Source organism: Calidris pugnax, unplaced genomic scaffold (genome assembly GCF_001431845.1).
Source record: "Calidris pugnax isolate Ruff unplaced genomic scaffold, ASM143184v1 scaffold188, whole genome shotgun sequence".
Taxonomy (NCBI): Eukaryota; Metazoa; Chordata; class Aves; order Charadriiformes; family Scolopacidae; genus Calidris; species Calidris pugnax.
The window spans coordinates 958,253-972,609 of record NW_015091257.1 but is presented as its reverse complement, the minus strand read 5'-3'; the positions used below and the strand labels follow the sequence as shown (position 1 = coordinate 972,609).

The 14,357-nt window shown below is 41.3% G+C and overlaps 1 protein-coding gene across 10 annotated transcripts in view; it reads right to left on the bottom strand.

Moving 5' to 3' along the window:
- INPP4A (inositol polyphosphate-4-phosphatase type I A) overlaps positions 1-14,357 on the bottom strand; it is an 89,768-nt gene that overhangs the window by 73,586 nt on the left and 1,825 nt on the right. For 9 of the 10 annotated variants that reach the window (XM_014960255.1, XM_014960254.1, XM_014960258.1 and 6 more), the window contains one exon: positions 1,053-1,112. The gene's annotated coding sequence lies outside the window, so the exon portion shown is untranslated. Of the gene's footprint in view, positions 1-1,052; positions 1,113-11,502; positions 11,569-14,357 lie in introns of those variants that run through there. The other variant, XM_014960256.1, reaches the window with a different exon arrangement.

The window sequence follows — 14,357 nt, the reverse complement described above, 5'->3', positions numbered from 1 at the left end:
AGATAAGGAGACTGAGGGTTCCCCCTCAATTTCTGCACGATTACCCACACGACCATGTCACATGTGACCGTGAGCAGCACGTTTTCTCTCTCACTGCCTCCTATTCCCAGACCAGCAAAACCTGCCTCTACCAGAAGACTCAATTTGACTGGCATCTGCTTCATACTGCCTTGCAGTTAAGGCCATATCGCACACATCACCAGCATGTGTGCTACAACTTCTCTTACCCTCTGAAATCCCAGAAGTCAGGTGCAGCTGGTCACCCCAAGATACGGCCCATGAACAGCTGCTCCAACCCACAGGAAGGAAGAGGAGTCCTATTACTGAACTTTGCTTGGAAACAAGTGGGGAAGAGTCTTCTCACAACAGTCTTCTGCTAACAGGAACCCCACCAGGACACACATTCATCTCTCAGGGCCTAGTAATGTGACCATCAGCCTCTGCCCTCTGCCACATCACAGGACATGAAGTAGCTCTTTCACTGTAGAGAACTAAATACTTGACAAATGTTTGTGAAGTGTCCAGCAGGATTCAGTTCCCGGCCTAAAGGATATTGCTCTGTGCTACAGCAATACTCAATTACAACAAAGGCAGACCTGCTTTTCTCCATTTCTGTTGGCCCAGGATGTTCAAGGCAGGAAAATTAAAGAACCAGCAGTTCTTTACAGTACCAGTACCAGTTTGTTTTTATGGTGGAAACAGGTGACAAATATCAGCCTTTCAGCATAGGCTGTACTTTAAATTTCACACTTTTCCAGAAACACATCACTTGTTCAAAGATGAGCAAATCACACTGTCCCTAGCTAATGACCTACCTGACCCTCTGTGGAACAAGACACCCAATGATAATAAAAACCCTCTGGCCATAGTACAAAGCATAGGGGAAGCATGCCACCAATACCATAATGTAGGATCTTATCAGCACTTCATTATTTCTGAAGGTGAAGTTCCTTTTGCTTTGTCTGCCTCTAATTTATTTAATCTTTGAACCCTTGCATTCAGTATCCACAGATCATCACACATTATAGAAGCAATCACTAAAATTATATTACCTTACTCCATCTTTCACTGATGAAATTCGGCATGTGCATCCAGTTCTTTTTTAATAAAGCCTGAAAGACACAAAAAGGACAAACTGTTTCTGACTGAATGGATCCAAATAAACAGGCTAGTAGTACAGGAAAAACATTTCTGGGGAAAGCAATAAATACGGGAACACTTTAAAAAAATAACTAAAAATCTGCAAAAAATGCAGAGCGTTAATATTTTATAACAGCTCCTTTACCATTTGAAACAGAATTTGGACTGTGGATCAGTTCTGAGGAAAGAGAACACAAGAATAAAGCCAAAAGAGAAATTTCAGAATCAGGTACTGTTACTGTAACATTTTACACTTAAGGACTGTGATATGTATCTCCCTTCTATTACATTAATGAAAATACAATGCATTTAATGAAAATAATTTTCTATTAAGTCTGTAAAAATCTCAATGCAGTTACAGTATAAGAAGCTCGATAAAGTAGCTACTTCATGTCACCAGCAGCATTCAGGCTCTCTCCCAGCACAGCTTCTCAACTCGGCTACCTTGTCCTGTCTGTTTATTCCAGCTGCAGTCAGTGCTGGGGTCACCACATGGCACTGCAACTACTTCCCCAAGAGGATGCCCCATAAAACAGAAATGCTAACAACTGAACCTAGCCCCCTATGCAATTTTTACTTCTTGCAGTCCAGACTAGCAGAGAGGTTCAAGAGTTTCATTTCTTGCTGCCAACACCCATAGCTCTTCTATTGTGACACGGAACATAGTGCCCTTGGCCATACCAACATCACTCATCACACGTAAGCAATAGGCATCTTAATGTTTTTTTCCCCCTTCAAGAAGTATAATCAAGTCATTTCCCAGGACATTTTATCCCATAAATCAGTTCGTCCAGAATCCTTATCCAATTTCATTTGTCAAACAGATACGCAATCCACATGGCAGGAAACTAAGGCAGCTAGATATGAAGGTTAACTTTAACCTGAAAAGGCCACAGCTTTCTTAGGAATGTTAGAAATCTTTGACAGTGGTACCACAAAACTGTGCCGAGGCAACAGGTTCCTACATCGAGAAGATAGTTCTCTAGTAAATATATAGACAGGGTGAATAAATAAACATACACAGTAGGATTAAGAAAGCTAAAACTTTAATTCACAGCAAAATATTCTGATCAGTCATAAGCAAAACCTCCCTTAAAACATTAAATACAGGGAAAATTCATACATAAAGCAAACTGCTCAGAGTTGCAATGCAGCAATTAAGATGCAATTCATCAATTTACAGTGCTGTGAGTTAATATTATCAACTATCAAAGCAGAGCCAGGTCTGAAGTAAAAGAAATAAGATGAAGTCAAAAAACACCAAGACAAAATGACACACTACACACTAATAAGAAGAACTTCCACAACAAATTGGGAGTTTATCACCTGAGAAAAGCCAACAAGAAGGAAGACCTCTATGTCAGACAATGCACAAAAAGGGCAGATACTGCATTAGGGTGCACCAGCCAATGTGCTCTTGTCACTACAAACAGCAGCATTGAGACTGAGTCAGGAACACTGGCTACAACAAGCTAAATACTGCTCATCTCAGTCTGTAACACGTGTAGAGAAAGGCTTATGAGGACAATCAAAAGCCAGTCTCCTCAGAGCAGCCCAAAAAAGTGCTAAGCTCAGCAAAGTGGAGGCTGAGATGGGTTACAATTTGCTCTCTAGAAATACATGACATGGGCCAAACACCAGAGAGGTGAAAAAGCTTTAAGATCAAAAGGAAGTTAACCAAATAGCTAACCTAACTGGAATAATAGCAACCAAGAAAGCTAGTTTATCCAAGGAAAAAGTCGATGTCCTTATAAAAGGAGCATTATGCCACCATTAAGATTAGACTTAATTCAGGAAACTTTATCCAACCCTATGCTTCTACGTACTCATCAGCAAAGCATCTAAAATTTCTTATAAAATGATACCTCTTCACAGAAGTGAAAGCGACTCAAGTTTTCCTCTCCTTTCACTGTCCAGGGTGAAGGCAGAACAAACTTGAAGTTCACTTCTATGACTGTCAGTTCAGATGAGAAGTTACAAAGCGTTTTACTTACCCTGGCTTTTGGAGAGTACCTTAATGAGGACAGAGACATCTGACATTGTGGAGCTCTTTTTAGGGTTAAATGTGATATATAATAGTTTTTGGCAAAATCATTTACTGTTTTAAGTATTCTTTGTTTTGGTAAATTCAGTGCAGGAACAAAAAATTTCAATTTGGTATCCTTTATAACTTACTTAGTACAGTTACTTTTTCTTTTTCCATTCTAAAAGCAAGGCACGTATTGTGAAAGCTCCTAGACACCGTGAAAACTACTCACAAAGCAAGTCACAGCTAGCCGCAGTCACAAGATCAAGGGCTGATACAATGGACCTGCTACATTATAACCCTGTAATATACTACACCACCATTCACCTTCAGGACATTTAATACAAATACTTAAACCTGGTCAGTTATTATTCATTTCACTTAAAATTAAGAAATTAAAACAGCAGAGATGATAAAGGAATCTATCAATCCTGTTTAGGATATTACAACAAAAAATTAATAGTTCTGTGGCCACAGGCAAATCTCTTTCAACTCTGTAGCTTAGCCCACAAGTCTGTAAAATAGAGACAATGCAACCTAGTAACTACATCGAGCTTCTCTGCTGGCAAGTTATATTTGTAACTTGCCCACTACCATCAGGAAGTCACACCCATTTTGCCAAGCAATGATAGAAATCACACAGCTTAGCATCATGTGTTTTAAAGTCAGCCTGTCTGTGAGATTTTTAGAAAAATACTGCAATTTCTACTTACCAATCTCCCAGCAAGTTCTGCCCTTCTGATCTGCACCCCATTCTAAAAGCAGCTTTGGTTCTGCAACTACATTTCTAGAGTCTGCCTGTAAGTTCTTCTCTTTGAGACAATCACATTTCTTAATTGTGTTCCAACTGCGCTTTGGTACCTGATTAAGAACCACTAAAGTGCTACTTTACTTTAACCATAATAACAATACAGAACCACAGAATCACAGAATGATATGGGGTTGGAAGCGACCTCTGGACATCATCTAGTCCAATCCCCCTGCCAAAGCAGCTCCATCTAGAGCAGGTTGCACAGGAACACGTCCGGGTGGGTTTTGAATGTCTCCAGAGAAGGAGACTCCATCACCTCTCTGGGCAGCCTGTTCCAGTGCTCTGCCACCCTCAAAGTAAAGAAGTTCTTCCTCATGTTTAGATGGAACTTCCTATGTTCAAGTTTGTGCCTGTCTCCTCTTGTCGTATCACTGGGCACCACTGAAAAAAGACCGGCTCTTGACACCCTCCCATTAAGTATTTATAAGCATTGATCAGATTCACCCCCCCAGTCTTCTCTTCTCCAGACTAAAAAGACCCAAGTTCCTCAGCCTTTCCTCATAAGGGAGATGCTCCAGGCCCCTAACCATCTTCATAGCCCTTTGTAGGGCTATGTAGAACCCCTCCTTTGTAGGCCTTTGTAGAACCCCTCCAGCAGTTCCCTGTCCTTCTTGAACTGGGGAGCCCAGAACTGGACACAGTACTCCAGATGCAGCCTCACCAGGGCAGAGTAGAGGGGCAGGATGACCTCCCTCGGCCTACTGTCCATACTCTTCTTGATGCACCCCAGGATGCCATTGGCCTTCTTGGCCACACCACCAGTAGTACATGCCCAGAGAGTCCAATGTCACTTGCATATGAAAGATTCTAACCGGGCACCAAATCAAGCCCTTCTTTTTCACCCTACATTGTACAGTTTTTAAATTATTTTGCCCTGTAATAGCAGTAAGACCATGGCAGAGTGTGGTAATGTGCTACTGCAGGCCACACCAAAGCAACAGCTCCTTGGCACGTGTCCTGGGTTGAGAGACACAGGACTAAGTTTTCTTTTAATGCTGGGGAAAATTGCACTTTTAGAAGACTGTAGTGTCTGAATTTGTGAAAATATTTACTTTATAGCCAGCCAGGCTCTGTGGGATTCAACGTTAGTATTTTTGAGCCTTGCCAGGTGCAGGGACAAGGAGGAGCAAGGCCTGGGCATTTGACCCAGGCTGGCCAACAGGATTATTTCATACCATGAACATCACACTCAATATAAATTAGAAAAATTTGCTGTGTAGCTCTCTCTCCCTTGATGGAAACAGGTCCAGACAACTCCATGTCCCAGTGCTGGACCCCTGAGGCCTTCCCTTCCTCCTGAAGCCGTTGCGCTCACAGTGTCTGCCATTTGCTGTCCCTGCTGGGAGGGCACAGCTTCCTGCTGATGGAATTGGCTGAGTATAATTCTTGTACATCTTATATCAGTATCGGGATTAATACTGGTTCTTTAGTATTATTGTTAATCATTTAGTCTCATTCTATGAAATCTATTTATATTTCAACCCTTGTGTTTCTTTGTGTTTCCCGATTCCCCTTTCTGAGTGGGTGAGGGGGTCATCGGGCAATAGAATAATTGTCTAAATGACAATTAATTGTTATGGGTTTTCTCAAACCATAACAGCATGTTTTGCCTCAGACTTTCTGTATTAAGAAATGATGATGACAGAAAAAAAAAAAGATTCTTCAAAGACCATAGAATATTTTTGCTTAATTAAAACCATATAGAAATAATTTTGCAATTGACTGATGATGGCAGTTCAAGCCTTAGTGCTTGCTGCCAGATTTGAAAAGCCATTCAGATCCTTCACTGTAAGGAAATGATATATATTGAGATACTTCTTTTCTCCCCAATGGCTTGTACTTGCAACCAGGGTTACCACACAAATGGTGGAGAACTGGTCAATACTTGGACCCGTGCTGTTTAATATATTCATCAGTGACCTGGACGAGGGGACAGAGTGTATCCTCAGCAAGTTTGCTGATGATACCAAACTGGGAGGAGTGGCTGACACCCCGGAGGGCTGTGCTGCCATCCAACGAGACTTGGACAGGCTAGAGGGCTGGGCAAAGAAGAACCTCATGAGGTTCAACAGGGAAAAGTGTAGGGTCCTGCACCTGGGGAAGAAATATGTCAGGTACCAGTATAGGTTAGGGGTGGACCCGCTAGAGGCAACTACTGAAGAGAAAGATCTAGGGGTCCTGGTGGACAGTAAAATGACAATGAGTAAACAGTGTGCTCTTGCGGCCAGGAAGGCCAATGGTATCTTGGGTTGTATAGGGAAGAGTGTAGCCAGCAGGTCAAGGGAAGTCATTCTCCCCCTCTACTCTGCACTGGTGAGGCCACAACTGGAGTACTGTGTCCAGTTCTGGGCTCCCCAGTTCAAGAGGGACAGGGAACTACTAGAAAGAGTCCAGCGTAGGGCTACAAAGATGATTCAAGGATTGGAGCATCTCCCTTATGAGGAGAGACTGAGAGAGCTGGGACTCTTTAGTCTGGAGAAGAGAAGGCTGAGGGGAGACCTTATCAACGCCTACAAGTATCTCAAGGGAGGGTTGAAGGAGGAGGGAGCCAGACTCTTTTCAGTGGTTCCCAGTGAGAGGACGAGGGGCAACGGGCACAAGTTGGAACATAAGAGGTTCCACTCAAATATGAGGAGAAACTTCTTCACGGTGAGGGTGACGGAACCCTGGAACAGGCTGCCCAGGGAGGTTGTGGAGTCCCCTTCTTTGGAGATTTTCAAAACCCGCCTGGATGCAGTCCTGAGTAACATGCTCTAGCTCTAGGCAATCCTGCTTCAGCAGGGGAGTTGGACTAGATGATCTCTATGGTCCCTTCCAACTCTAGAAATTCAGTGAAATTCAGTGAATTAGATCTGCCACACCATTATTCCTAAATACTGCAGAAAGAGAAGCATGTGACACTATTCCCTGTGGAGAACCCTTAAAGTGTGATATAAAACAAACTTAAGCATGACAGGGAGCATACGTGCTCCTATTGAAAATCCCTTACTTTCTCCTCTGCCCTCCCTTCTTCCCTCTTTCTCACTCTCTGGCGAGCAGCTAAATCACTCCATGGAGGAACAAAAAACTAACCCTTTTCCTTTGCAATTAATTGTGGTGTCAACATCTCTGAAGAGTACCTGCAACCCATAACACCAGGTGTGACTTTGTCCATCAGTTAAACAAAGAAAAACAGAGCTACTTTGTCAAGTGGCTAGCTTTGATACCTTTTATCTGGGCACGGTCCAAGAGACATTCTATTCCCATGTGAGCTGATCCAATCTAAGCTACTGCCTTCCATTGCTTGTCCTTGCTTTTCCCCTCCTCCTAATCTGTCAGCAAAACTGCACTTGTTGGTACAACCTAAATTTCTTGTTCTTCTAAAAAAAAACCAAACCAACAAAAGGCCAATTCCCCTCTCCCAACCCCCACCAAATACTTGGACAGGAAAAAAAAGAGCAAAACAGAACAGTCTGCAAAAGGTACGATTTAAACCAAAGCACTCTGACAGAACCAAACTGGGGAAGAACTATATTTGTTGTTTATGCTGGCAAATTTGAGGAGCAGGAACCTCTGCAGCGAACAAGCAGCTAAGGATAAACCACATGACAGTAGAGCTGCAAACTAATGCTCATTCAAAACTGTTGTCTGACCCAGTGCAGCTCAGAAGACATTTCCTGTAAACATATTTTAAAGGCTCAAGTTTCCAATAATCAGCAAACAAACTCAGGCAGCACATTCTTTGTCTAGGTCAAGATAGTTACGACCCCTGCTACAAATCTCAAGCAGACAGAAGATAGAATGTACTCAGTGTCCTGCAGTGCTCTGTCTGATCTTCTCCTTTGCTGTGTGGCAAATAAAATGCAGCATCCTTTAAACTCTTTTATGAACTACGTATGATTTCCTGAAGTGTTCCCGCATATTCTCCACCTTGAAATACCAGTCTTGAGGATTTTAAAGAACAACAACTCTCTTCATTCTGAGCAAATTATAACTATGATCAATGTGGCAACTCTTCTGAGGTCCTAACTTACCATTATATCAAAATATGCCTCAAAGAAAAAGAGGAAACTTGCCTTGTCTTGATCTGACTTCCCTAGAATTATTTCAGATTTGCTTGCATTATGTATGCAACCTGTACTTTCACATTAAATTTTCGGCTATTTTCAGCTCCTGCTTGGGAGGAAATAAAACACACTTAACGTGACTGTATCTGTATCACTGGCTGCAACAGTGCTTTAGCATTCCTAATGCCAGGCTGTGCTCCTGAATGAGTAACAACTTCTTGTTGGGCAGAAGCACAGACACAATTTATCTTGCTCTGTACCTGATTTTCATGGAAAGAAAACCATAGTACACACCAATACCTCCCCAGATTAAATGAACATAGAGCCAGAACACACAGCATGCACGCCCTGACATTAGGTCTGTTCCTCAACTTCACCACATAAACAACACAAATCAGTCTAGCTAAAGACTGCTGCCCTACAAAATGGGAAGCGAGGAAAAGAAGATTACAAAATGCAAAAGACTCAAGGTCAAACTGGTTTGCACAAGTAGATCCTGTATTTCACATTCTGTTATAAATATTAAGAAGAAGCCCTGGTTTGTTATTACAAGCATGTTCAATCCAACCCTTTACTATGTGCTCATGCGGAAGAGATGAGGTGTATGAAGAGCACCTAGGATGATGGTGAATCAACTTGAACAGTATTGTGATATTGTTGACAACATATGAATGGTGTCCAGTACCTAAATTCTCACTCCCTTCTTTCATTCAGTACATTAGTGTCACAGTAAGACACATTCTTCTCAGCTACTGAATGCCCACACACCTGTCTCTTTTTTATCACAGGAGGCTATGCTTTCAGGCTAAATAATATTCCATTGTAAAACTAAACATCCAAGGAGTAATGGGTGGAAATTATCTTAATGCAGTGCAAACAAATGATAATTTTATGCAGGTGTTCAGTTTACACAAATCCCTGAGATGTCAACATTAAGATGGGTTTTTCTTCTAGGGCAATCCACTACACTGATCTTGTCAGGCAGACATATTTTATGGACCCTCAAATGCAACCTGAGAGCTGATGCAAACTGGGACACTGGGCACTCCAGCCCATTAAATGTGCAGCACACTGTGGGAAATCTAGGCTGCATTATTAATTTTTGCATATAAATAGTCACACATTTACTGTGAAGACATAGTTTTCTTGGGTCCCAGAAATATGTATCACAGAGGAATGGGGGGGGGGAAAAGTGCAAGTTGTAGGGAAGTTGAGAAAGATGTTATACTAAAGAGAAAAAAAAAAAAAAGCTGCAAAATATTACACTCTTCATCTAGCACAGCCCTCCCAAATGCCTATTTGCCACCTCCATTCTTTTTCTTAGAAGCCTTTCAGAGGTTTGCAAACGATGCTAATGACACGTAAGAACTGTGCTAAGAAGGAACAACTCTTCCCATTTATCTTGGGTGTTTTGCTCATGACAGGAAGGGGTATCAAATCTTCACACAAATTGAGTCAAATTACTAGCAAGTTCCTGTCTGCTACTTATCACAAATATAACATCAGCTAAGCAGATCTTCACACTGATAAGTGTTCTGCCCTCCATTTGTCTTTTTGCTAAATTTTACATAAAATTGGCATTTAAAGACACCCCCACTTTTTAAAGAAGCAATTGTTATGTGTGACAAATTTTTTCTAGCCCTCAATAAAATCTTACCAGTGGCCATATGCAACACTTTTTTATTTTCCATTAAACTAAAGGTTGTGGGGATGTTTGCATATCTGAAATACAAATCCCACTAATGAGCACAGAAAAGAATGTTCAGTTCTTCTTGAGCTATTAGGAAATACTTGCATCCCACAAAAAAAGGCAAAGCATTTGCAAGGTAGTCAAAATTCAGACACTGTGAGTGTGGAAGCCCAAGCCCCTCCTTTCCTCAGTTCACACACACAAGCTAGCAGCCTCCCATCACTTCTTTAAGTGCTCCCTGTGCAAATGGAAGTTTATCATTCCACATGCTCAACCAGGTCCCCTCATTCACTGCTCTCTGTACCCTGAAGGTGTTCAACCCCTTCCCCTAACCCCATGCACTGAAATGACATGGCATCTTCAAAAGGCTTCAAAGGGCTCAGGTAACTGATTCAGTCTCTCTCAGACCATATCAGTTAAAAGGGCAATAATACTCACGTGAATTCAATTGCAAGAGATGCTGGTAAAAGGGAGGCAACAATAAAGGATATAATTTAAAGGATATAGCAATAAAGGTGACAAATTGAGGTTGTGGCATAGGACACAATTCTGTCTGTATTTCACTCTGATCCCTCCAGCCACAGCTTTGTGGAGCTCACCAAAATAAGCCTCTCAAGGACCTCTTGCAACGGTACCAGTGGTTTCACCCCAGAGACCACATCCTCAGAGCGTGGATTAAACACTAACACAATGCCCTTCAATTCAACTCCTATTTCTTACTTTAATCCATAATTAATCCATTGCCCACACCCTTAAGTGGGTACTTCCATTCACCATTTTAGTGAAAGTGCTATAAACTGATTGTACAAACAGTTTGTGAACATTCAATAAAGATGACAAAGCACTGTAGGGTGCCTCATAGGATCCTCTATAAGACACCAGATCACTTCAAGACAAACTTAGGACTAAAACTTAAAGCTTTTGCTTCTGACAACTAACAAGCAATACCTAGTGTTGGGAAAAAGCAAATGACACGACAGTACGAATGCTTACTCACACTATGTTATAAATTCTAAAAATGGCCAGTCTGCAAATGTAAGCACTCTCAACTTACTTTCTGATGTAAGATCAAAAGAAATTTCACTGAAATTCATGAATTTGAGATCATACTTGTCCTGATTCTCTTCTATTCCCCGGTGGAACTGCAGACTTCATAGGAGGTGAAAAAGAATCCCTTCTAATTCTCCATTAGTCCTTCTTCCCAAGGTCCATTACGTGTCTAGTTTGCAAGTCTGCCTCACTGCATATGTGCCGGCAAAGTCACTTTTCCATGCAACTTTTCTGTGTAAAATCACTGTACTGTAGAAGTATCAGTGTTTTTAATATGTTTTCAGCAATGAGTCTACAAAGCCATGGGACAACAATTACAACTCTTTCTTATGTCGAAAAGTACAGCCACAAAGGCCATATTCTTCCTATTACTCACTACCTCCTGTTTACCAAAATACAATTGAAAGTCATCCACTTATCTCCGGAACAGAGAATAATTTAATGAACTTTTCCCAAGCACCCACATTTGAGGGAGAGTTTATAACAGAAAGACCTCATTCTAGCCAGCTCAGCTGCATGCATTTTTATGTCATGTATTCACAGCCACAGTACTCATATTTAGTGACAGTAGTACTCGTCATACAAATCCTCCATACTAACATACAGAGCTCAAAAGAGCTCTTCTTGCAAGCTTTTCTGAAACAACAGAAGACACTGTCAGCACAGTATTATTTTTTTCACATAGTTCTATGTGCATTTTCACATAGTTCTATGTGCATTAAAAGAATCAACATTTTACCATGTTGGTCCATATATGTCCTCAGCAGAAGCCTTCCCACTTGCCCAACAGAAATCACATCAATGCCAGGGAAAAAACACATCTTTTGTGTAAAGTCAGACCATTAGCATCTATTTCTGAAATGAAACAGAAGAAAGTTTGTATTTCAGGAATCTGGAGCTTAAAATACATTTACCTATAACACACAGGAAATCTGATGAAGTTACTGGCTTCTTAGTGCAATCTAGAATATTACAGTGTCATCTTTCTCTTTCATTCTTTCTTTCCTTTTTTTTAAAAAATCAGATTTGATGCCCAAAGAACCTGCAGAAATGGACATGCTCTGATATTTACCTCTGCCTGTAAGCAGCTCTGCCATCTGGCACTAGAAAGTATTCATCTAAAAAGTAAATCTGAATTAAGGATCATGAACCTACTCCTTTTAAACTGTGTTTCACCTGAACACAAAGAAGGTCAAATTCACAGTCATGCGAGACATCAAACCTACCAATTCAGTACTGTTCGTTTAAGCCTGCACAGCAGACTCAGAGGTAGGCTGCTGCTTTAAAAGATGAAGCATCAAACTGAAACGAAAACTGAGCTAATCCCAGATTTCTGTATCTTTATAAAATACAGGGAGAATTCAGACAGAAATAACATGCCATCGTAATCCAGGCCATAATCTCATTTAACCAGAGCAAAATGAACTATATTCATCCTTACGCTGGCTCCAGCTCCAGAGCAGGGAAGTGTGACTATACTCATGAAGGACTAGTCAAGTGGAAACACAGACCCTGAAGACAAATGAAAGGACCATCATTGCTGTATTCACAGTATAGGCTGCACCCTTTACTCTTTATTTACACTAGCACATGCTCAAGAATATACAAAGGTTTCAACAGACAAAAATTGAGACTGTGACTTTTTCTATGTGATAAAAAAACCTCACTTAGTGCAATAAGGTGGGAGCCCCTCTAACATTTTGGGCCTTCCCAGGCAAACAGAACAGTTCACTACCTCCCTCTGTGCCCCCCTGCTTGAACTGCTCCAGTATTAAGTGAAGAGCTTTTCAGGACACAGTATAAACAAAGATTTAAGAGTTCTTTTCCCCTCCTCTTTAAAACCAGGTGAAAAAATCTAATCCAAACAAGAAGACTTACTCAGAAAACAGAAAAAGGGACAAAACAGATGCCCTCTAGATGTATACACATATAGAAATAAAAGACCCCCTAAACACTGATGTAAAAATTGTCATTTCTAAAAATTAGACAAATAGAAAGATGAGTTCTCTGACAAACAAGAAGGTTCAGTATTACAAACAAGAAGGTTCAGTATTGCAAACAGTGCATACTGCTCACATGCAAGGATTTTATTCCTCCAGTTTCCAGGGGCTTATTTCTAACATGCAAAAAAACCTGTATAAAAATATGCAAAAAAAGTTACAAAAGCCTGTAAAAAAACCAACTCAAACTTTTCCCCTCCCTCCTTTTCAAATTAAGATTTGAAAACAGAAACGCTGTGTTGTTCTGTGACATAAGGATGTACTACACAAACACCCATATACTGCTGCTTTTTCATATATTGCAGAGTCCTCTTTCAGAATGTCTGATGTCAAATAGCAAATCACAGAATTGCAGAATCTTCATGGTTGGAAGGGGGCTTCATCATCATATAAAATCACCTTATAAAATATGGCAAACATGTTTTGTGAAAAAAAATAGTTATTCAGTGCATGGACAATCTTCTACTCTGTGTAAACATCAGCATCTGATACAGCAGCGCTCCAGCTTGGGTTGATGATTAGGTAAAACTGTAATACAATCAGAAAATCACCCATATTAAAGATGATTCTTGTAAATTAGTTTCAATAACAGGGCTAGATTTCCCCTAAGTACTTCTTCAGCCATTTAACAAGGCTAGCTATAAATCATTGCCGATGTAGCTTTTGTGTAAAATAAGAGACTAGGTGCTTCCTCCCACTGAAGGCCTCAGAGCTTCTTCAAGAATTTGGGAGAAATGCTTTAATTTTCTCCATGCCCCTAATTTCCCCACTTACTACCCACAGCAACAGCTGTGTTTCCTGCAGAGTCATTTCCCCCTGCCACAGCAGGGAGAGGTAGAACAGCATACAGAAGGACGATGCCACTGCCCGTTTCGAAACTTCTGCTCAAGGACGGAGGAAGCAGAACATGTAAGAGACCAGAGCTAATCCAGCAGCATTGCTTCCCACGTGCCAGGAAGGCAAATGAAGGGGTCAGAATAACACAGTTACAGCAGGGCCACAAAGGAAGCTACAGAAAAAAAAGTAGCAGGTTTTACGAAGGAAGAAACAAATAAAAGGACAGCTCAACACCCCGCCTGTCGTTCACAACACAAGCAGCACAGAAGCAAAAGGGAAGAGCTGAGTTACATGAGCTTTGCATCACTTAAGGCTCACCTAGGTGGAAAACCTACCAAGGGGAGAGAATCATTAAACAGGTTACAGTAGAGCAGCTCAAGTGAAAATGGAAGAAGGGGGCTTAAATTTCAGCAGGAAGTCTGCAACAGCTTCAGTGAGGGCAGAGATGACAAAACATGGCTCTGGAGTAATGCAGAGACGAGAAAACCAGTTGTGCAAGCACCGGTGATGTCCTGTAGGTTAGGAGCAGGAGGGCACAACACCGAGCTGGGATCTTCTGCTTGGGTTCACTGGAGATAACAAACCATTTACTACAGAAAAGAAAGGCCAAGGAGATCATGAACTCTCACACTTCAAGCCCTGCCAAAAGTACCAGTGAAACAGTCCTAACAGCTTGTGCTTTACGGCCTGATGCAAAGCCAACTTAAAGCAACAAAAAATAACTTTCAGGGTGCCTAGAGGGCAGATTTTAACAAAC